This window comes from Gallus gallus, chromosome 1, assembly GCF_016699485.2.
Source record: "Gallus gallus isolate bGalGal1 chromosome 1, bGalGal1.mat.broiler.GRCg7b, whole genome shotgun sequence".
NCBI classification, from domain to species: domain Eukaryota; kingdom Metazoa; phylum Chordata; class Aves; order Galliformes; family Phasianidae; genus Gallus; species Gallus gallus.
The window spans coordinates 99133074-99157889 of record NC_052532.1 but is presented as its reverse complement, the minus strand read 5'-3'; the positions used below and the strand labels follow the sequence as shown (position 1 = coordinate 99157889).

The following is a 24816-nucleotide window of genomic DNA, read 5'->3' as shown; positions in this document are numbered from 1 at the left end:
CTATTAAAAAGAGACTAAATCCATTTTCACCTCCTCCTTTTATTTGTTATCTAGGAGAGTGGTTAGGCAAGCCTTACGGGAGAGTAGAAAAAATCAAATGTAGAACCTGTAAGTAACTGATTTTTTGAACAGACAGAACTGAAAAGAGAACAATAACCACAATATGAGCAAGCATCAAATCCACTTAAAACAAGAATCCTCAACTTTTCTTGCTGCTGCAGGAAAAAAAATGAATGCTGACAATATCAAACATTTTGTTCTGGTCACAGGAGATAAAAGTAAAGCAACAAATGCCTTGCTAGAAAAAAACCCTGTAGGAAGAACTATTTGGTGTTAAGTCGAGAGCTGTAGGATCACAGCCCACAGCGCTGCACAAGACAGCCATGTTTCACTCTCTCCTTGGCCCACAGCGATCTGATGTACATGCATCCCTTATCAGCAGCGCTCCCACAGGCACAGCACCCATGGGGGCATGGCAGAACTCTTTTGCCTTTTACCAGCAAATCTTAAATCATTTATAGACAAAATTATCGCTATTATCATTACTAATAAAAAATGATTAAGATTCCCCCTTTTTATAGAGTACAGAATCAGTTTTTCACAGAGTGAATGCCACTGGCTGGTCCAGATGCTCTCTCTGTGGCGCTACTACCTCCTACCACATTGATGGTAACTGAAATCATCTTTAAGGCCTCACATGACGAATCGTGGCTGATATACCAGCATCATCCTTGTCACTTTCGTTTCATAACTTCTTCTAGGAATGGCAGAGCTGTGAAAAGACTCGCTATCCTTTCTTGGATAACTACTTGCTTATGAGAGGAAGTCATCTAGTGTTTTTTTTTCCCTTCTTTTTTCTCAAGATAAGGAAGACTGAAAAAACCACGAAACAGGAATGTATGACTGTATGACTTAAAACATAAACAACAGCAGAACTCTATAAGCACACCTTCATCTTCGATTCTGACTGGGATAAAATAACTGTTTTGCTAGTGCATTCTGGTCCCATGTCTTTAAAAATGGTGTGCCACAACCAGGTAGTGCAGAGACACTGTGTTGCCTTGAAGAGGTACCCAGCCCTTCAGAATAGCTCGCATAGGGCACATGACTTCTCAAAGTCCTGCCGGCTAACAAAGATGTGTTAGAATTTCAGTAGGGGCCAGAAATAACAGCAGCATCATGAGTCAGGACTCAGATAGGCTGATAAGCTGTGTCAGGACACGGATGCTGAGACTCCAGGATGAGATCAGGCTGAGAGTCGTATGAATCAGGAAGCAGTGAAAACATAGGCGGGGTGGCAGTGTCTTTGTAACACTGAGTTGTGTATGCACAAAGAAAGCAAATCATAAACCCAAGGAAGATGAAGACCAACTTGTGATACTGCATCTTGCTATCCAAGCTGCAGCATGTAATATTTTTGGAAAGTGTTATAAGGACATAATTCCCTTTAAAAATAATGTGCATCTGAACATAAAAAAAAAAAAATGGAACAATCAACTATGCAAGATAACCTGTTTCTATGGAGAAAGGATAAAGCATTAAATACTTGATATTATTTATGAATTTTTAAATCAAAATAAAATTTTAAAGCTTTCCTGTTAATGAAATTAAAATTATCATCAGTCTTTCCTAAGTGTCTACAGTAAATAGTCACAGTCCATTAAGACAACATGTTAGAATTGTTCATAACAGGATGCAAATGAAATAATCAAGTAATCAGGACTATTTCAACATCAATAAAGCCTCAGAGTGATTATTTTGTACAGCCATGACACAGTACCTTTTTGCATAATATCCCTGATCAGATTAAAGTGATGATGAATTCCTCGATGGCTCAAGTGTGCTCCAAGGAAAGCTAGAAGGTTGTACAGTTAACTCCCAGGGTGTAACTCTAAACCATACAACCTACTACCTCAACCCGGATGCACACAGCTTCCGACGGTGACCATAAAGTCTTCTTCACTTCTTCAGCCTTTCTTTGAAATGTGACAGCAGCCACAGGCCTATATATTTCACATGGGGGTAGGCTTTCAACTGTTGAAATAGTCTGCAGTTATTCCCCATTTTTTTAGATGACAGTGTATACTCTCAGACAGATTTTTCCACTAGGTAGAGATTACTTTTTATCGTGTTTATATGCATATAAATATATAATGTATGTATAGTGTATGTTTGTATGTATGTACTTATACATACCTATTTGATAGGAATGATGCAACTACATTTCTGGGAAGAAACGACCATTTGGTCTTATTTTACTACAAAATTCAAATGTAAATTTAAAGATCTTTTTTTTTTTTTTTTCCTAGTGTAATCTCTTTTAATGTTGTATTTATTAAAAATGGCCAAAGGTACATCCTACTCTTCCTCACTGAAAACATTACAATTCCCTCACATCTCCCTTTAAATTTTAAAAAGATATTAAGCCAAAGGTACTCAAAGCTACAGATGACAGAACAAGTCACTTAAATTTGAAGAAGAGGCAATAGACAAGAGAAGCATTCCAAAAACAATATATATAGTTTTGTTTGAAATGCTCACTTGGATCTGTTGTCAAATTCCACTGAAGTGCATGCTACATAAACTTTTGCCAGATCACCATACTGACACAGACCCATAGAAGCGAGCTTGTGCAGTGCATTTCAACACAAGATCGGATCTACGGGTTTATGCCAATTGGCAGCACAGATTAGCATTTTCCTTTTAAAGTTAGACACGGAAGACTTTAAACAAACAAACATAGAAAGCAACTGTAAGGGCAAGTATTTGAGAGTAAAAATATTACAATTGTAAAGAAGGCTACTTAAAACTGCACAAATGGTGGATGCACCACTGTTTTGACTTCAGCTGGAATTAATATCCTATTGAGCACGCTTTGTGTTACCCATGAACTCTCAAATCCCAACAACTGGAATCGAATCATACTACAGCACACAGCCTGCAAGACCAGAATCCAAAATTGTATGTGGCATAATAGAGAACAATAAAGGTTTGTATTCTGTGCCTGAGCCCACATTTTGTACTGCAACTTAAAATAAACATCACCCCACTAAATCTGAAATGCAATGAGGCACACTGAATTGCAGCTCGCATACAACATTAAAAAGACTGCTTAGCTATTTCTTCATTCTACAGGGTATCTAAGTACCGACTGATTATAACTTGTAGATTAAACAATGCCTATTAATCAAAGCAAAGAAGTTAATTTGTATATTTTATTCAGTAATCCTCCCATCGATGCTATTCTCTAATAATAAGATTTCAGTAGAAGTAGAAAAGCAATCTTGCAAAACTTCAGGGTTAACTCCTACAACAAATGCTTTCCTCTTGTGACCAGTAAGAAGTGAAATATGAATTATCAGTCCTTAAATGTAGAACGTTCTACTGAAAAAGATCAGTAATGATCAGTAACGTAAAAAGGTGAGACACAGATGTGGTATTATAACATATATTTTAAAGGAAAGCATTTATAAGCACTGCATCATAAAGGATAATATCTGACACAGCAGGCGTAAGCAGCTGGTATAAATTTAAAAACAGGTATTATAGAACAGTCGCTTCTGATTTTAGCAGCTTACTGAAATCTGTATCTGAATAAGATTTTAATTCCTGACTTCCACTGTTTTCCACTGAAGGCCTAATTCTGTCATCATTTGTCAGGTAAAACTCCTTTTAAAAGAATGAGTGCTGCCAATAACAAAGTTTTTGAATCAGGCCAATGCTTCATTTTCTTGCAAACTGTAACGTGTATTTCTGGTTCAGTAATGACAGCTGCACGTTACTAAATGGCCATTTTATTTTTTAATTTAGTTGATTAAAATACTACATTTTCCAGTATACTCTTCTGCATTTTAAAAATAGTGCCAACTTATTTTTATTCTAGAGCAGAATGTTGTAAACCTGCTTTCACATCATACACAATGCTTCAGCATTCAAAAGGAAAGATATTTTTGCAATTATTTTCTGCTGACACTTGAGAGAATAAGTAAGGCAAGCCTCAAAGTACAATATTTCTCCTTGTATCATAAATAAGTATGTAGACTGGATATTTAATTTACTGAATGATTCTAGTAAGTGCTATAAAATGACTTCTCTGTTTTTGTTTTTTCTTATTTGTAAATAGAATAGGCATTCCACATTTCACAAGGACCTGATCTAGTATACTCATTTACTAGTAAATATGTTTGTTCAATGAATATACTAGTAATATAAATGTAGCAGTACATGTATCTGTGTAACAGATTTACTAGGCATAACAAGAGAATAACTTGTATTTTGATCTTTCAATCTGTTCTAAAGCTTCATGGAAACAATAACTGTAAGGGCTACCCAAACTGCAATAATCCCAACAGAAAGTAATCACAGCATTTTATACATATCCATGAAATGATATTTGTAGGATGACTTAAGGAAGGAAATTCTATTAAAGCTAATCTGCTTCATGTTATTGTCATGAACTTTAATTTATAACAGGAAAATTATTTAAGATCACTGTATTACCTTCGCTGGATTCTGCTCTGGTACAATTAACTTCTTCAGTTTCCTTTTTCTTTTGAATTTTTTTCTTTCACTAAAATGAATGAGAGAGAAAGATTTTGAAATATCTGTTCTATGTAAAGCACTTCTAGAACAACAGGAGACCTACAAAAAATTAGAAATTATGCCTTTAATATATAAAACTGACACACTGCTTACGCCCGTCTCAGGGCCATGGGAAGACATGCTGTCAACACACACACTTTGACAAACGGACGATTTCATTTAGCATTTCCTAATCCTATTACACCTCACAAATAATTTATTTTTAAGAGGAATACCAGAAGTGAACAACGCTTCACAAAAATAAAGAGTGAATACAACGAGGTAGTTTGGTATGGAACTGCACACAAAGGCTATGGTTTAAATCAAGAAATGTTGCAAAACTTAAGGGAATAAATACTATTAATATCACCAACTATGAAAATTTTTAAAAGTTCTTTTAAGCTAATGAAAGCATAGGCTTCTCAACAGATATAGATAGTAATGACACAGAATTATTCCAAAAAACACAACTCGGGAGGGAATTATCACTACAAATCTAAGGAACGCTTTCTTGTACAAAATGGGTGAATGGAGGTATATGTGTCATATACATAAGAACTCCATCCATAATTTCCCAGAATTCATTGCAGAACAACAAAAATATAAGGTAGCAAAATTAGCATCAGATCTTTGGACTTACTATCTAAGCAGTAATGCATAAAAAGCAGAGTATTAAAAAAATAAATAAATTCCATTTTGTAAAGCCACAATATATTTATAACCTTTTCATTAGACAAGCATCTATCATGAACATTTTGATAAACACATCAGAGTTTCTGATGAAAAACACGTTGCAAGTTTCAAAGTAATTTCTAGCTGAAGATTTCTGTATTTTAAATATAAATTAAAAAGACCAGGAAAATAAATAAATAAAGAATCCCAATCAGAGAAAAGACTGATTTGACTGAGCATTTTAAAATATGTCATTCAAACTGAATTTTGCTACAGACTGATCTAACTGCCAAGTAATATGTTACAAAAGACAGACAAATGTTGTAACAAACAGGGTCTACCGCTAAAGCGTCATATGCTCCAAACTTGCTTTCACTTCACATGCAGCTATCACAAACACGCTGAATGGATATCTTAAATACTGTTTTCAGCTATTCCTGGACAAATGCCGCTCTACCGAACATCTTAAAATAGTCACTGTTACTAGCTGCAAGCCAGCTTACTTCATGAACGTCCCAATAATGTGCCTTTTATTCTAGGGCTTATTACACTGATTTCTTTGTAATGGATTTATATACAAAATTGTAAGGAACTCATACACAAATTAACTCAAACATAAATTTAATATACTTGCTACAAGAGCGAGCTTCTCCTATCGGTTAGCAAATTTTTTTCTTCCTCTCTTTAGAAACCGAAAGCATGAGTCACACTATAAAAAAAGAATTTACTTTCCTTAGCAACCAGATCGAAATACCCACAACTTTCGTAGCAAGAACCAAAGCTTATACTGAATAAATGTAACATTATGATCTTTGCTTAACTCCAGTGCTTAGCTAAGACAAAATGTGCCTAACCGCTTATTTCTACAGATCCTCGATTTTTGTTTACTTTCTGTTTTTAGCAGCATTAGCTCAAACACACCCCCAAAAAGTTAGTTTAAAAAAAGTGTGAATGGCTAACTATGTTAAAATTAATACACAAGGACTCAGTTTCAAAACAACGTTTTAAATGGAACAAAAAAAAGGAAAAAAAGGAAAAGAAGCTATACCTGATATGAAAGGTACGTTTTCACCCAGTGCCAAATTTTGCTATATTAGCAATAGCAAAACAAACAAGCAAAAAAATTGCCTTCTTTCTCTTTTGTTTTTACTGAAAGAATCAATCTCCTGGGCTCATTTTGCTACATTGCTTTAAGAAGCTCTAACACATCCTGATGTCTCTGCAGTGAAACATGCCAGTTTTTTTTTTTTGGTTTTTTTTTTTTTTTTTTGGAAGCAGGAGAGCCACTTTTTTTTTCTGCACTCTTGTATGTAGGACAAACTCAGATTTGTTTCTTCTTCTGAGGGCTCCTGTTATTTCTCGGAAGAAGACCAGGATGCCTGTCTTCTCTCTCGCTCTTCTCGGAATTCCAGGCACAAAGCACTGCGCAAAAGCTGCACCAATCCTTGCCGCCACCGCCTGCACAGTGCGAGAGGTGGGGAGAGACCAGAAGATTCACCTCGCCCCTGTGCCGGTTTTATAAATGGGGATTGCACAAATCTGCCGAAGCAAAGGGGTGAAAAGGCAGGGTGCCAGTTTGCTACACTATGCTGCAATGAGCTCATGTTCAATGCTGTCGCCCCATTTGCCCAGTTCAAATGCCTGTTCATTAAACACGAGGGAAAAAAAAGCAAAAAAAAAAAAAAAAAAAAAGCAAATCACTTTTATCCTTCAGACACTCAGGAGGGCTGTTCTGAACTACAGACCAGCAATAAAAAAATACAACACGTAGTTTAAAAATGCAGTTATGAAGTCTAAATATTCTGCTTATATTTTCTTTCTTTCTTTCTTTCTTTCTTTCTTTTCTCTATTTGGAGATAAGAAGCAGAATTTATCAGGCGTGAAAGGGACAGCCTCCTGGTGGTGTGCCAAAAAAGCCAGAATAAAGGCAAAGTTGTGCTTCAAAGCTCAATCGCTTGCTGAGTCTGGCTAAAGTCAAGTATTAAGATCCACCATTTTCTGAGCCATGTAAGAAATGAGGAAAAAAGTCAGAACGAGTGCTGCTTTCCAAGTCTCCGTTGGCACCATCACAAAATCTCAGCCGTAAGGTCACATGATGCTCTGCCAAATGTGGAGTGCATTCCCATAAACCATTCTGCTGATACTGCGAAGGCAGCTATTGTCTAGTTTAGACCCAAAGTTCAGCCCACTCTTCATTGAATTAGCTGAAAAACGCATCACCTTTGGGGGTTGGGAGCCATGGAAACGTCTACCTGGCAGGCTGCCCACTTTCGCTGCCCATCAACCAGAGATGGGATTGTGCTGCCTAATGTAATGATGACTAGGAATGTGAAGAGTCGTCCAAAGTGAATCTGATTCTCGCAAAGCCTGCTTCATTTGCACAGCAAACTCTGGCTTCTTGTCGTTAAAAAAGGGGAGGGAAAGGGAAAAAAAAAAAAAAAAGGCTTTACACTAAATGTAGCAATTAAAGGTCCAGCAAACATGCCTAGTCTGCAACTTTCCTTCATAACATACTGAAATGGTTCCCAAACTAAAGGACGTGGTACAATGCAAGTTTTCTGATTTAAAGCAGCTTATGCTTTTCCTGAGTTAATGTGGCGTCCCCAGGACGTTTGTTTGTTTTTTTTTTTTTTTTCCTGCTTAAGGAAAAGAAAAACACATAAGAGAGCTCTCATTTCTTCTCTTCTTTTTACCTCCCTTTATTATCTCCTGATTTTATCTAGCACAAATTATACACGTGTGCAGCAATACCCACTAGTAACGATGGGGATGCAATATTGCTGCAATCCTTCTGAAAGCAGTCTCCTGAGAAAGCTAGTTGTGTCTCCAGCAGCACAGACCCCCTTCATCTGAGCCCTCTTGTTGTCACCCGTGAGTAGGACAGCTGCTCTGCAAGTTTGCAAACCAGCACGTCCAGACCAATCAGCACCCTCCTGTCTTCAAAATGCATTTAATCCTGTTTTCTTGAAAAGATGCAATCAGACAAGAATTTATAGAAGACACAAGTCATTTAAAGTAGATTGACTACTACTAATTCTTTGTAACAGACTCAGAATTTCAGACTTGAAATTTCAATTTTCCCTGTCTATTGTTCCAAAGTAAAATGTCACACAAAATGTCAATTCCAAATGAAAATACCATGCAAAATATTGGGCAATAAATACTCACACTGCCAGCACATAAAGTTATGTAGGAGAATTTATCTGGGGGCTGTGCTGTGAACAAATGAAAAAAGGTCCACTTGATGCTTCTACGTCAGAAAGTTTCATAGCTACCACAAAAGAGATGTTAAAAATGTGGTAATCTCTATGGTCCCCACACTAATAAACGTGGAGCCATGGGAGAAGTCGCTCTGCATTAGCATCTGCAGACAATCGCACAAGCACTGCTGTGAGGAGGAGGTTGCATGCTAAAGAGTTTATGGCCAGAAATTAAGGAATGGCAAACAAAATGGAAGACAACAGGCTAGGAACTGCTGCAGGAGGACAGGAAAAACCACTCCCTGGCACACCATGGGCAGTAGCCACCTAGCTCTGCTTCCTTTCTGCTTTTCAATGCTTCTTTCTGATTTCACTGTATTTACCTGGAGCAAATCAAAGGACAGATGTCTGAGATAGGGTGCCTTGAAGTGGAGGAAGATGGCTCTGGCAGGCTCTTGCAGTATCACACAGACTGCCCGCAACTCTATCTGGGTGGGCTTTTGGGGAAAGCAGGCATGGCAGGGAGGAGGAGGACATGTGGTGCAGTCTTTGGATGGAGAAGGGCAAGGTGGGCTGGGTGGAAGTGTCAGGGAGCAAAGGGAGGGAAGCAGCCTACTTCTCCTGCCAGATCAGTGCTCCTGAGCAGACCTGCTCCAACTGATGGTTTTCTTACTGATTTGAGTCAACATACCAAACAATATTTTTTTTCTTCTAGCAGGGCATGGGAGAATCAAGCTTATCTTGCTCCACCTCACATTTTACCATTATTCATAAAATCGTTTAGACCAAAATACTTAATTGCCTTCACACAGGCCTCAGAAGTTGCACTCAGAAGTGTGTAACCTCCAAACATGCTTGGCACCATAAAACAAGGTGACAGGAAGGGTTCCTGTGAAACTGAGTAGAAATCTCAAACTGAATTACAATGAACACATATTCTGTTCAAATTTACCCCTATTATTATCAGTGATGGTATGCAAAAGGACAAGGAAACAGCTCAAATTTCAGATCTCTGAAGGATGTTTGCCACTCTTCGCCACAAATAATGCTCAGTATAAGCTAGGTGAATCTGAGCAGCAGTGTTTGAGGGGTGACAGGCAAGGAAATCTGCAGTCACTGCAGTGTGGAAAAACACTTCAACGTGTAGCTAGCGCTCCACAGTGGAGCACTGCCACCTCAAAAGCAAGTATTCCAAAGCAGGATGTTAAAATGCTGTTAAAAAAATCACTTGCATATGTGCTCGGCAAATTATAGATGTAGATGGATCACAGAGTGCTTTGCCTATGAACTAATGCAAGGATGACACAAAGGGAAGCAGGCATATTTGCCAGAGCAGTCTGCCTTGTTCTCCTGCAGTTGGAGCAGGACAGAGCAGAGGGACTGGTTCTTCCCCAACAGGCAGGAAAGAGATGGCAAAGAGAAAGGGACACCTGAGGTTTTTTGCATGTGTATAGAGCTCCCATGGGACAACTGGCACCCCAGCCATCCCAACTTAACATGCAGGTGTACGGAAAGGATAAAAAAAGAGCCTTCTCTGGGCAAGGGCATCCCATGGGAGATGAGAAAAAAAGGGGAGTGGAGATCAGGAAAGAAAAAGGGCAGCACTCTCAGAGAATCATAGCGACACAGAATCATTAATGTTGGAAAAGACCACAAAGATCACCTAGTCCAGCTGTCAAATCATCACTATCATGCCCACTAACTGCATCCCTCAGTGCCACATCTATCCTTTTCTTGAACACTTCCAGGGGCAGTAACTCCACCACCTCCCTGGGCAGCCTGTTCCAGTGCCTCACTCCCCCTTCTGAGAAGAAACATTTTCTAATCAAACTGGAACAAGTGGAGAAGGCAATATGAACTCTTTCATGAGTTCATTCTTAAACACAAAAATAGTAAGTACACAACTGTTATTACTACAGGTTAAAAGCTGAGAATTAACACACAAAAGTGAAGATGAAATGACAGTAATGGATATATTACACATTTCTTCTTAACTTTAATGTACTGTATTGCATGCTATAACAATGCGTATTAGAAAGACATTGGCTTACAAAGAACACTTCCAAAGGCCCTAGTATATAAAAATTATTTTCAAAATGCATGCAAATGAAAATTTATCATCTGCTAGATACTTTCATGTTATCTTCAAATGGCACTTTGCCTTCCCATTTTTTTCTGCCTTAAGGTTAACATGACCAAATTAAGATATTAAAGCAAGATGCTCCACGGTAAGAGCCAAAGATGTCAGTCATCATAAATTTAACTATAATTTTCCTGTTCCTGAAATTTTTTGCATTTAAGTTCCTTTTCTTCTAAACTTGTCACAGTGTTATCTGTAACCTATTTATTTATAAATTTATAGATTATATGTTTTGCCACTTTGGCTCTATGTCAGGACACCTGAACTTAACAAACTTCTTTCTGTTTTGCTGCTGGAAAAGAGTATTTTAAAATTGATAGTAACAGAAACTGAATAATGCACAGCAAACACTCTTGTTCACACAGGAAAAACCCTCTTCACAGATTTCTTAAGAAGGTCATTTATTCCCTTAAAAGTGCAGATATTCATAAAGTGCAAAAAATGCAAATATAATGAATTGAAACAGCTACAAAAAACTCAAATTAGCCTTTTACAATAAGTCTTTTGCAGTACCATTGCAAACAAAAGCAAGCTTTCTGTGGATCAAGATGAAGTACAGTTGTGGTAGAAAAAGCAGCACAGCTACATCGCTGGAGTAAGGCTGATGCTGAGATAAACTCACATTGAGGCCAAAGCAAAAATCAGACTATTCCCCATTTTTCACTCTTGGAGGTGATCATTCACGCACAGAAAGGTGTAGCATTTTCTCCACAAGCAACAAGACAGTAACTCAGGCAGATAATACTGCTGTGGAAGTATAAACTACCAACCCAAATATTTGATTGTAGGAAGAGCTTTGCTGTACACATTTCTTTCAACATACTTGTTTCATCCTCCATTTATTTCACCAGTTACTCCAGAATCATTAGAAATGTCTGGGTTAAGAACTACAGCATTTTATTCCCTCATATGCACCAAGTCTCATGTACAAAAACTTTTTATGTGCTCTTTGCAGGTCTAAGTGAAAATATGGCTCAGCATTATCATCATTAATGGGATCTGAAGCACCTATACTTCCTAAATTTAAAAATTTGTAGCATGTCACTCTTCTAAATGCATGACCAGCATGGCAATTAGATGGGGTTTTTTTTGTGGTTTTTTTTTTTTTTTTTTTTTTTTCAGTTCTAGAGACAATGATACCAAAGACTTCTTTTCAAAAACCACTTATATTTAACACAAGATGGAATATTTGACATTGCTCAGCGTTAACTACACTGCAGTAAATCTTAAGTGGTACACTGAATTAGATGATCTCTATATACAATCTGTACAGTTTGCACCATCTTGACCACTACCTCTAAAAACTAAAATACGAAAATACCTTGATCTGGTTCTTGGAAAACATTAGAGGAGGAGGAATGTAAACAAAGGAAACTAGGTGGCCAGGAGCATAGACAACAAATAATTCTTTACATCACTCCAACTTCTGATTAATAAAACAGTGTTGATTTCTTTCACTACTACCTCTTCAAGACAAGGACAAACACAGACAGAATTAAAGGCAGAAAAGTTTTACTAATTTCTGATTTAGCAGCATACTGAATGCCTAGACCTGCCCACATGGAAAACCCACCCTTACACCTCCTTCAAAAACTGCTGCAGTGTTAAGCTGAGTTGCATGCCAAGTTACTGGGGAACATTTTCACAACAGCAACCCTATCACAAGCTTCAGTCTTCATGGATGTGGCAGCACATGGACTTAACTCAGATGAAAGCATAGATGATTTCCTGTTCTAAACTGTGCAACGGGCTGTGTAGCAAGGGTTCTTCAGGGTCTCTTATTTTTCCTAGAACTCATTCTCGACCAGAATATGAATCTGGAAAATAAGGATGCTGTAAGGACATTCTTTGTACCACTGAATTCTTGATCAATGATACACAGTTTTTATGTTATTCTTACATTTTCCTACACAATCCTGTATGAATCCTGTTTGCTCAAGAGTTTTTATTAAATATGCAATATTTTTTAAAAGGAGCATTTCACTTAGCTGCCTTGAGTCAAAAGTAGTCTTCAATAGAGTATCAACCCTCCCTCCACCTTTATAACTGAATATAGTGTTACATCTCAAAATGGCACAGTGCAGTGCTCTTGTGCAAAGACAGAAAATAAGTATTTTTAAAATATTCTTAATTACTTCAGGAAGGAAGATGCACACATTCTTAGGTACTTATGTTCTAACAAATATGGACAGCATTTTCCAAAATATCAACATGTTTTGCAAGGAGGCATATAAGTGTACATACCCAAAATCACCATGCATTTTTTGGTAATTTAATTACAAAAATATGGGGGCTGTATATGCACTTTTCTGGGTTACATTCTTAGCAGGTTGAGTTCTGTTAATCAAAAAATATGGATGGGTCATAACTCCAAGCTGAAAAAAAAAGAACACGAGCATTATAGCCCAATGTAAGAAGTGTTTTTGATTCAGCAACCTAGAGGATCGATTATTTTTGAAGCAAAACTGATTAAACCTAGACAGAAAACAGCTTCCCGTATCCCAGTTTTCTATTTCCCTAATGGGAATTTTAGATTCTGCAAAATAATCTCACTTCAATTGTACCACCCATCCCACGTAGATTTTAAAATTTTTATATTGGAGCAGTTAACTCTTCATTTGTTTTAAATATTCATCCTAGATTTTCTCTTCTTTGATATCTTTTAGTGTAAATGGCTATGCTTTAATTTTTTTAGTTTGAATCAGCATAATTTTGTGAGTGAAACCTACATTTCAAAACAATAAACATCCTCAGATAACCTGTACAGCACTGAGACAGAAGTAGAGATCAAAGGTGTGATCTTCTTCCTGGAAGATTGCGCAGGCTATGAGTGATCAAAGGCAGAGAAGAGAGGACTCTGGATCTTAACTCCTGTGTCCACTACACATGTATAATTTACAGGTTATTGGATTGTGGGAAGAGGAACTATTTATACACTAAAAGTAGGTTACAGGCCTGAAAAGTTATTTAAAATGAAAAAATCCCAGAAACCCAAAAAACAAAAAAAAACCCACTATGTTTGTTGAAAATATCCAGGAAGAATCTTCTACAATGCACTTATACAATATTTTTCCCAAACAGAAATGGTGCAAATGTAAGCAGCTTTGTTTTCAATGAATCAGCATTTTCTGACAAAATCAAACAAACAAAAACACACACTATTGCTTGTTGGTGTCACGATAAAAGAGATATTGTGTTGTTTGAAAGTGATATCTCAAAGGAATAATGGAAAATTCATGTTCTGAGTAGAGAATTGCTACTTACATTAGCTTGCTTTTCAGAACATTTAGAGCACGTTTAGGCATTTAGACACATTTAGACACTTGCAACTCAAAATCTTCATCAGATTATAATTCTATTTTATGTGAAATTCAAATTGTACAATCACATAAGGGCATTTCTTCAGTTCTTGTCCTACACAGTTTGGTATTACTCCCATGTACAACCAGGCTTTTTTTCCAAGACAGTTTTCACAGCTTCCCAGCACAGTGAAGTTATCAATGATATGAGAATTCATACAATCAGTTGAGTTTCTTTGGTACCAGATCCTTGGTTACTTGGTCATTATCTATCTTTATCAGAGAAAATACTCCACTTAAAATTTTGCTAAAAGGAAGCAATTACTGCCCTGAATGTTTTACTTGGCAAAGCAATGAATTGCATGTTCTCAAAAAATCCTGAGCTGCTGAATAGAAAATAAATACCAAACATTGTGTTTACTTATAGAATAAACAAATTCAGCAGTACACTGATTTAGTAGTGATACATGAATTTGTGACCTCCCAACTCACTGAATTTCATAACGTTACATATATCAGCTGGACCATCCAATATATAAATGACAGTGAATTTCATGTTAGCTTCAAATTGCTTTCTTGATGGGTAGATAGGAACTGTACCACAGCCAGTATGACCATAGCTGAAAACACACTTGTGCTTAAGGAATGGCTTTAGTTTACAACTGACGGACAAAGCTGCCGACTTGGACAAAGGATAAAACATTATAAATAAGAACAGAATGACTATAGGAAACCTTGAAATATGCCACTAAACAAAAGCAATAGCTTAGTCCATTATTTACTGGCCTGAAATTCTTTTTACTGAATGCCTGAACAACACCAGAGAGATTTCAAAGAACCAACACAGGTCATGTACCTAGAAGGTGTTTTTATCTTTCCTAGTAACAAGCAGAAAACCTTTATTTGTTATTTAAAATTGTGACAAGAGTATTTCAATCCTGTTTCAATATCATCCTGGAATTCTACACTATTTGCAGATGGTTACACTGACTTTATAGACTTAAGGACACTGATTTTACTCTAAATTTGTATAATGCCTAGTTCTTTAGGATCAAAGACTGGAATTTGATTCATTATTAGAACAACAGCATGTAAAGTGGCGTTTATCTCAAACAAGAGTGGCCCAATATGGATATACAGCACTTTGATCAGTATAGGGCACATCCTGGCTTAATAACCAAGAGGCGTTAATGCTTCCAGTGGCTTAGAGATTATCTGCAGAAATGTTCAGTCTAGGTGGGATGAACAGCCTGGTTTCTCTTCTAGAAAGACTTTGTTGTTGAAGAGGGACAGTTTATTATACTACCAGAAGACTTTCATAACCAGGAATATTCAAAGTGTAGGCAGCTACAGGCTACATAAAGGGATACTTCTGAAGATATTCTCATGCCCTCTTTTTTATGTTTCTCTGATTGTAACAGGAAATTAAAGGGTGCAAATCACTTCATCTACAAATACATTGCTTTCAATTTGTTAACAGATGGTTCATTCAGCTCAACTTCAGCGGACTATATTTGATTACGTATCTGCTTCCTGAAAAGGTATTTTTCTAAAACACTATGGTAACCAATGCTTGCAGAGCATGAAACATAGCAACCAGATTTCTGGAATGCATTTCTGGATGGCTTCTATCGAGCAGAGAAGAAGCAGAATGAAACATTTAGAAAACAGTCCCTTAGTTAAAATGCAGTTAAGTTCTGCAAACAGAATCTCATTCTGTCCTCAGGGAATTAATAACAGCCATGGGACTGGGAATTTAAGCAAAGAAACTTTCATAAAGAACATCAATTTCCTGCCTGAATCTTTACGGTATAAATTCTATAGAATGTAATGTTGGACACAAAGTGTGCAATAGGCACGCCCATAATTTAGTATGTCCAATGATGAATCTGTCATTTCCATATTCCGGGAGAGGAGCTGATCTGCATAAGGTATCTAGGCCTTTATCATGCAAACTCTTTCACTTGTATTCATCTTTACCACAAATAGCCTTCTCACTGAAATTAGAGGAACCATCCATAACAATATAATCATGCATGCAGAAGTCTATGGGAACCTTAAAATTAAAGTCACCTATAGCAGATGCTATTTTTAATTATACAGACATAAAACAGTAATGCAGTAGAAATTCCATTCTTCCCTGAGGCCTTTAGAGAAGACCAAAACAACTGCATGTTACATTAATATGAAATAAAACATTCATCAATACGTCACTTTCCACTGCTGATCAGTATTTTAAGCTGGTATCTACTGACAACTTGTAGCAGTTTCAAATAGATAGCCAAGTGAGTTCTACATATGTGGGTAACCACCTCATAAGTAACCTCCTTATCTAGCTGGCATAAAGTTGCTTCTGTCACTGTTCATTTCCTTAACTACTTCCCTATTTATCCATTTCCCTCTGTTTTCAATGGTATCAGACATCCGTCTTGTTCTGGCCATGGATGTCTCTGTGAGTAACAAAAAGCATAGAATGCCATAGACTTAATAATAAATTAAAAAAAAAGTTTTTGTATACATTGTCAGTGATTAAGTAAATTCTAATCACAAATATCTGTAAACAGAATTTATCATAGGAAATAAATGTTTGCCGAACAAACCTCTTTACCACAGCACTGTTTCATTCAAACCTCCTCTTGTGGTTTTCATTCTGGAAACAATTCCTCCACAAAAGTTTGCACTTGCTGAGTTAGTGAGATGTGTCCTTAATTTCTAATTACATTTAATATTAAGGAAATACTTATAAACAGTAGCTCTTATTCTACAGTTGTGTAGTCCATCCTCAGCTACTCTGTAGATACCACAGCGTGCGTGTTCTCACACACACATATGTAGCCAAAGAAAACTTTGTCAAAATTTTGCTTGGCACTGAGAAGCAGGTGTTAAGTTTCCTGAACACAGTGTATAACAGAGCTTTAACCCTCTCGTACAATGTCCCAGTAAGCACTCATTGGAATCACGTTTCTGAAGTAGAGGCCATGACAGAGAGCTAGTATGGATCCATGCCCTTTATCAAAGAATAAGTCATTTAGCTGATGAGTAATCCCTGCTTTTTTTCCTTATGGAATTGTCTCCATGGTACTGTAAGAAACTACTACTAACAGAATACATACTCAGTTCTGCTGGAGAGGAAGGATTATCAATAAGTTGTTGCAAACTAGAGTTCAGCTCTTCAGTAAAGGGGATTCTGCACCTGATGTGTGCTAGGCCTCATCAGGCCTAGCATAATAATTTGTTACTTTTCCTCTAAAAGTAACAAATTATTTATTTCTACTCTTAAATACCTTATTTCATTCAAAGCACTAAATAATGCCTGCTATATCGAACAAAAGATATAGCATTGCCTGCCCAGGTTTTACGAAAACTGGATAATTAGTGTAAACTCGCTTAGGTAAAAAAAAGCAGTCCAGTGTTGTAAGATATCTGGGTTTAAGTTCAAATTTAAGAATTTTTAAGCTCACTATTTGATAAGTTATTTGATACAATGAACAATGTGATTTCCCATCACAGTGCTGTTTCCAGCTAAAGAAGAAGTTACAAAACTTGCATTTCCTTCTTTGCTTGGTTGTAGATGCCCTGTTCCTGGAAGTGTTCAAGGCCACATTGGATGGGACCCTGGGCAGCCTGGTGTAGTATTAGATATGGAGGTTGGTGGCCCTGCATGCGGCATGGTGGTTGGAGCTTGAGGACCCTTCCAACCCATGCCGTTCTATGATTCTATATAACTTAGAAATGTGTAATGGCCACGAGAAAGGCAACGGTGACATCTACAAAATAACCTCTAACACAAAATAAAAACAATGAAAACTGTTCCCACTAAATAGTTTAGACAGAGATTTAAATAAAAGAATCAAGAAATTTTAGAGTGTGATATCAATGAAGAAGTATTCATTTCAGTATTCAGCTGGACGTTTCTTTAAAATGTAATGTGAATAGACTTTTTAAAATACATATTTTGTATTATTTTCTTCAGAAATATATTATTCATTTCAGTGTTCTCTTAGAACTAGTATAAGATCTAAAACCAGAATTTTCTTGAAGCTACCTACAGAAACCAACAGGAAAATACATGAGAATTGTGAAAGTGTTTGAAATATCATAAAATTCCCTTTCTATTTTGTAGAAAGTGTATCTTCAAATGTTCTTTGATATCTGTTTATTCTGTAGTCTTCTAATTTGCATCTGATCTCTATTAGATGCCTCTCAGGCTTCTGCCTGTTTATATCTTTTAAGCTTCTTGCTTTTTCCCTGTAGTGAATGAACACCACTTTAATTTTTAGTTTTTTTAGCAAACAGGATTTGCCTGTTATCCCTTTAATACTTTGAGTGTATTGTGCATGCAGTCTCTGTTCAGCACTGCGCTGCTAGAATGCAAGGCAGCCAACTTCCTAGCTACCAGCATTCCTCGCTGGGCACAGCAGTGCTATACCAAAGTAGGGGGCTTTCTGAAACTCCTCCTGCTTGGAAAACAAGCTCATTATTAAGGCAGTAGATTTTAGAAAGTTTTTTTTCCTTTCTAAATGAAATGTGGGGTTGATTAAAATCCCCTAGTCTAAAATACTGACCCTTTTTATAAGCTGTTGCATCTTTTAATCGTCTCAGACATTTCTGAACTGCTCTTGAAATCAGTATCAACATTCATGGATCAAAAGGCAACCCCTTTAGCAGCCTTCCAGAAGTTTGCAGTGCCAGCCAAGACATGTAGAACTGTACTCTTGCACTTAATTGGATAACATTTTCATTATTATTGCTCTTTCCTTCTGCCTATTTAATTTTACATTTCCACATGCAGAATTTGTTATTATTTAAGAAAGTTTTCACTCTACTCCTCCTCCCCCAGGCCTACAAGAATCACCATGCAAAAGCAGATCGCTGAGCAGCAGATGCTAATCCCATCGCTTAATGCACCACTGGAAAGTAATCAGATATTATGGTGATAAGAGCAGTATAATAACCTACATGGAATAAAGTATTTTCATTGTTCATTTTTATCTTCTCTCCCAATTTGGATTTCTGTGCTTTGAGGGAGCTTATTTCCCAGGAGCAAATCTATGATGTAGTATTTAAATGACAGCATGGTTAACATGAATTCTTTTACTCTGTATAATCAAGTCTATTACACTGATAATATTGTACGACTTTTAGGAATATGTAATTGCCATTCAAATACTTAACCACATAGATACCTACTGCTTATTTTAATATAAGGTTTAATTAATCTCCTTGTTCCTGCTAAAATGCTGAGTGCAAAAAGAATTACTCTTTGATTTATATCATCTATATTTCATAACTTTTCATCACCAAGTGGGTTTATTTGGATTATACCCAGCAACTTTCTCTTTCTTATTTACCTTTTACAGTTGGAATCTAATCTAATCTAAACACTTCCTTTCTCTTTTTTTGATGTGCTCCCTTCAAAATATCTAATGTACTTAAGTATCAAGATTTCTATCATTTTTTTTACTTCCCCGATATCAATCCTACTTCCTAACTGGAGAACAAAAATGAAAACCTCAGCAGATATATAAATCACATATGTAAACAAAAATATTTGCGTTTTGCTAAATGAAGGCATCAGGTGAAAAGTTTTTATTGTAAACAACAATATTTTATCTCAATCCTACATGTATAATTCTATTATTTTTTTACATATATGCAATAATTGTAATAGTTATTTAATGTATAGTTTTATACTTTAAATTTGGTTTTATTTAGGATTTCATGTTCTTCAATGTAGCTTGTCTTTTCTACCAGAGGAATGACAAGGACATTGGAGTTACATTAAAAAAAAAAAAAAAAAAATTGGACAGAAAAACTAAAAAAAAAAAAAAAAAAAAAAAAATTGCAGTGTTCCATAGAATATATTTTGTTCAGATTAGAGATAAAATTCAATCATTTCAATGTTGTATGCAGATATTATTCCTGCATAAATTGTTCATGTTAAAATACCCGACTATGATGTTAGTAATCATTTTTTTCATAACATTGCCATTACAACTATGTGCATCATTAGTACAGATTTACAGTCTATTCTATTGGTTAATTTACTAAATTTCCAAATAATAACTCTGACCTTCTGTGTTAGCAGATTTCTGAATTTGACACTTTTCATGAATGTTGTGCTTTTTGGCTATAACAGTTTTCACATGGTTTTGCTAAGTTAATGACATGAATTGCTGCCTAGAATCACAGTTCCTGTACCAATAGAAATAAAGAATTATACATTGTCTTTCACAATACAAATCTAACTTATGAATTTTTCCAAGTAAAGGGACTGCTCATGTGAATAAGTACATTCACTGGTCAAATCTGTAAATGGTGCTCAGGCCTTGTGAAGGATGACTGGAGAGAAGGGTACTGTTTGGTGCAGCATGTTATGTATATGGGTCTTCATATAGCTTTTCTACCTCTTGCAACTAAAAAATACTCATAGAGATCATGACGTTCCTGTTACTACTCACCAAAAGGGCAAAGCTGGAACGTAACAGCAGCAAGATTTCAAATCTTTAGTCTTTCAGATGAAATAGAATCACAGAAACATGGAATCATTAAGGTTGGAAAAGACCACTAAGATCATCTAGTGCAACCATCACATCATGCCCACTAACCATGACCCTCTGTGCCACATCCATAGGGTTCTTAAAGACCTCCAGGGACGGTGACTCCAACATCTCTCTGGGCAGCCTGTGCCAGTGCCCGACCACACTTTCTGAGAAGAAATTTCTTCTAATATCCAATCTCAGTACACAGCTGCTTCCCTACAGTGAAGTTATCAAGCCTCCGTACCATTAACTAGCATCAAGAAGAAACCAACCTGCAATATACATTCTTCTAAATAGTTTTTGTTTTATTTCAACTGTCTGAATTTTGGATGGGGTAAAAGAAATCATGGCATTAATAGCCAGCCACACACATAAAATTTTTACATTTCAAATGCTACCAATATTGAAGAGGAGCTATGACTACTTACAGACTTTGGCAATTCATCCGTTTGCTTAGCTGTCAAATACAGAAATCTTACATTAAAATCCAGGTGTTAAGAACTGAAAATGTTCACAAACTAAAATGAACAAGAAGCATGTATTTGTGTCAGACAGGCAGGGGTTGGGGGCAAGACCATATGGCCAAAGTATACTTAATTTTTATTTTTTCTTTTAATATGAAGCAGTAGAGATAGAGTGTATTGAAAGCAATTATAGAAGTCTTAACTAAGTCACTGATAAAATTCCAAGGAGGAAGAAATCTACTATTAAAATTTAACAGTGCTGTTAAAACAGTGGCTGAGGTGGCTCGTGAGCAGAATACTACCACCACCAATGCACCTAGACTTGCTATGCACTTTCCAAAGTGTGCAACACCATAGCATGCATAAATGCAGCACTGAAGTAGGAGTGCCACATCTGTTTGGTGCAAGATGGTCTTACTATGAGCCAATAAAAGCCTTTTGTTTGTATACTCGTTAAAGGCAAAACACAGCAATGCTTTGTACCAGAAACTGCAAAAGCAATTCAGACTCTGCTTCATAAGAGGAAAAACAGAACAAAAATATGGCTTTTTGGTACAGTTTGAAATCTGTAATCAGTTTTTAAAATGCTGAGCACAAGATAAATGCAAAATGTTCCAGGTACTATGAACCAAAGACTAGTCACAGCGTTATGACAGGTTTATGACACTTACCCATCAGAGCAAGTAAAAACATGGGAGAGATGGCAGGTGGGAAGCAGTACTTGATATTCAAGGAAAAATATTCATGGATGTGTATAAAATGTAACTATCTTTTAATGTGTCGTGTGTAGAAATATTTGCATAATATTATCCTTTAAATTGCAGCGTGTACTTAATAATTATACAGTGTCACTCCCAATAAGTCTGGCAACTGCACATTCAATGGGCATGACACAGCACGCTGCAGATACTGGGAGTTGCAGTTGAGGAAGTGGCTCCAAAGTAAAACAACCTAGGAAGAACTGAAGAGACAATGGTTTGGGAAGAAAAACGGAAAGCCTCCAAAGAAAGCATGGCCTAGGAAACTGTCCTGCCACAGTGGATGCACTAAAGCACTCGCCAACCTCTCCTCACATATATATATATTTTAAAAAGTTTGTTTTCTTCCTTTGTATGATACCTGTTACATACAATGGCTGTGCTGAAAGTAATGCCTCCAATTTCATTACGTTGTCCCACTACGTCAGAGGTGGATGTTGGTAATATGGCAGTAGAGGTTGAACCTTCCCACCATTACTCCATTACATTTTGTTACTGTGTAACAGATGTCAGCAGAGGGGCAGTCTGACTAAATGGTCTCTGACATGGAAGGACACATGAAGCAAAGGTGCATCACAGAATTCTTCCATGCCAAAAAAGTGGTATCCACTGACATTCATCGATGTTTGCTGAACATTTATGGAGACCAAACAGTGGATGTGAGCACAGTGAGGTGGTTAGTGGTGCATTTCAGCAGTGGTGACAAGTGACATGAAAGACAAGCCATGTTCCAGAAGGCCATGCAGGTTTTTACAAGTGTAGCATGCAGGCTTGTTCATTGCTGGTAAAAATGCATAGTCAATGGTAGAGACTGTGTTGAAAAATAGCGTATTGTAGCTGAGAATTTGCTCTATCAAATAGTGTTACTGTGCTTAGCGTATCTGTCGTAGATTCCATGGAAATAAATAGGAGGCATTACTTTCAGAGTGACCTATGTACATGCCAGAAGTCCATACATAAGTATATACAAAAGTAAGAATCCATGAACCACCAGAAGGGTTGTGAAAGAAAGGCATACAGAAGAATTATAAAATAAACCTGAGTAGCTCAAAACCGTAAAGGCCTCAGAAATGAAAAATAACAAAGCAAAGCATATGTTCTGTATCTTTCTTTAGATCTTGGTATCATATACCTTTATAGCACATCATTCAGTTTCAGTTTATTGAATCACAGAATTGCAGGGGTTGGAAGGAATCTCTGAAGTACAACCCTGCTGCTAAAGCAGGTTCACTACAGCACGTCACACAGGCTTCGAGATGGTTCTTGAGTATCTCCAGAGAGGGAGACTCCACAGCCTCTCTTGGGCAGCCTGCTTCAGTGCTCCATCACTCTGACAGTAAAGAAGCTCTTCCTTGTGTTAGTATGGAACTTCCTGTGTTGCAGTTTCTGCCCATTGCCCCTTGTTCTATTGTTGCTCACCACTGAAAATAGTCAGCCTCCACCAACTTGGCTCCCATACGTTAGGTATTTATAAAAAGTGATGAGGTCCCCTCTCAGCCTTCTCTTCTGAAGGGTGAACAGTCCCAGGTCTCACAACCTTTCCTCATACAGGAGATGCTCCAGTCCCATAATCATCTTTGTTGCTCTCTGCTGGACACTTTTTAATACCTCCCTGTCTTTCTTGAACTGGGGAGTCTAGAACTGTACACAGTAGATGTGGCCTCACCAGGGCAGAGTAGAGGGGGAGGATCATCTCCCTCAACTTGCTGGCCACACTCTTTTTCATGCACCCACTCTTAATACTTCCTCCATTCTCCTCTTTCCACTTTTCCTTAGGTAGTACATCATTAAAGTAAGTATTTTTCTGTTTTAAAAACATTATGCTTCTTACTGAATAGAAACATACCCACAAAAACCTCACAAAGCTGTATGTCTGGTGTCACTGTTGATATGAATAAGCCCTTTTCTACTAGATGGGTATTCTGGAATTTAGTTTGATGCCCATTTGCAGCGCACAGCAGGAATTGCACCATAGATCCTGTGAGGCCAGACTGACAAAGCTCAAGCCTAAGAGCTGATCTCATTTACCAAAGTATCACAATGGGGAAACAAAACCCAAACAGGATTCAGAATTTTGCAAGGCAACACAAACAAGCAATTGAGAAGCCAGAGAATCTCTTATGTCATATTTTTTTCTTTTACTCTGTGAAGCACACTATTAAATGCACAGGCAACAACATCTTGCAATCTTTCTAAAGGCTTCTATTGTATTTACTCTTAAAAATGTGAAGAACGCATTATAATCGCCGAGTCTCAAGGAGACTAAGACATACATGAGTATGTTCTGAAGTATCATCATTTTCTAGCAGGCCCCTCTCACATTATGTCTTCAGAACAATATATAGAGAACAAATTTAGACCTGTACATATGCAATTTTTTTATCTTTCATGTTTCCCTTTGTAATGTAAGTAACTTCCTTTCAGAATAATTTTATACAGTGTAGTGTCTATCCAGGAATTAGATATACTTGCTAACAACCTCTTTTTGTTGTTTTAAAATGATTGTAAGTTTATAGGATACAAAATTTTAGAATATATGAATGTCTTAAGACAGAAATGGCACACAAAAATCAATAATTTAAGTCCTTTATTATGGCTTCAAGTTTTCTCAAAAGCAATTGTAAAAAAAGAAATGGAAAGTATTTTAACTCATTTTTAGGAAACCCTTCCTCATCATCCTTGCTACAGATTATTTTTTCCAATTATTTGCTTAGTTGCATTTCAGTAATCAGAAATCAAAGTTGTCAATAGTGTGTAAAAACATGCCAGGAGAGGGTTAGAAAAATGAAACCATTAAGAAATGACTAAGTCAACAGTAGAACAGCTGTTCACTTTTGCTATGTACTATGAAAATTAAGCAAATAACTCTTCAAACATTAAAGACACAGCAATAAAAATAAATTGCTGAAGATAACAGTTCAAACTGCAACCAGCAGTTGGTATATTCGTCTGAATATACCAAGTGGTATATTCAGATGAATTTTCCCTTAAAGATTCCAGGAAAAAATGACTTAGCCCTTGGACAAACAACAGATTTTAAGATATTGTAAAACATGCAGCAAGCTAGTATCTCATCCAGTCATTCATTCAGAGAAAATGCCTAAGCTGCAATAGTTATAGCTCCGCTGTTCCAAGATGAGGCTTGTAGTTTACAGCTCCT

At 36.8% G+C, this 24816-nt stretch overlaps 2 non-coding genes across 2 annotated transcripts; both read right to left on the bottom strand.

Moving 5' to 3' along the window:
• Positions 1-1842: 1842 nt before the first annotated feature.
• Positions 1843-1926, bottom strand: MIRLET7C (microRNA let-7c). The gene has a single exon (NR_031399.1). It is a non-coding gene; the product is annotated as a microRNA let-7c (primary transcript).
• A 673-nt stretch (positions 1927-2599) lies between these two features.
• Positions 2600-2680, bottom strand: MIR99A (microRNA 99a). Its single transcript, NR_031398.1, has one exon. It is a non-coding gene; the product is annotated as a microRNA 99a (primary transcript).
• Between the last annotated feature and the right edge of the window lie 22136 nt (positions 2681-24816).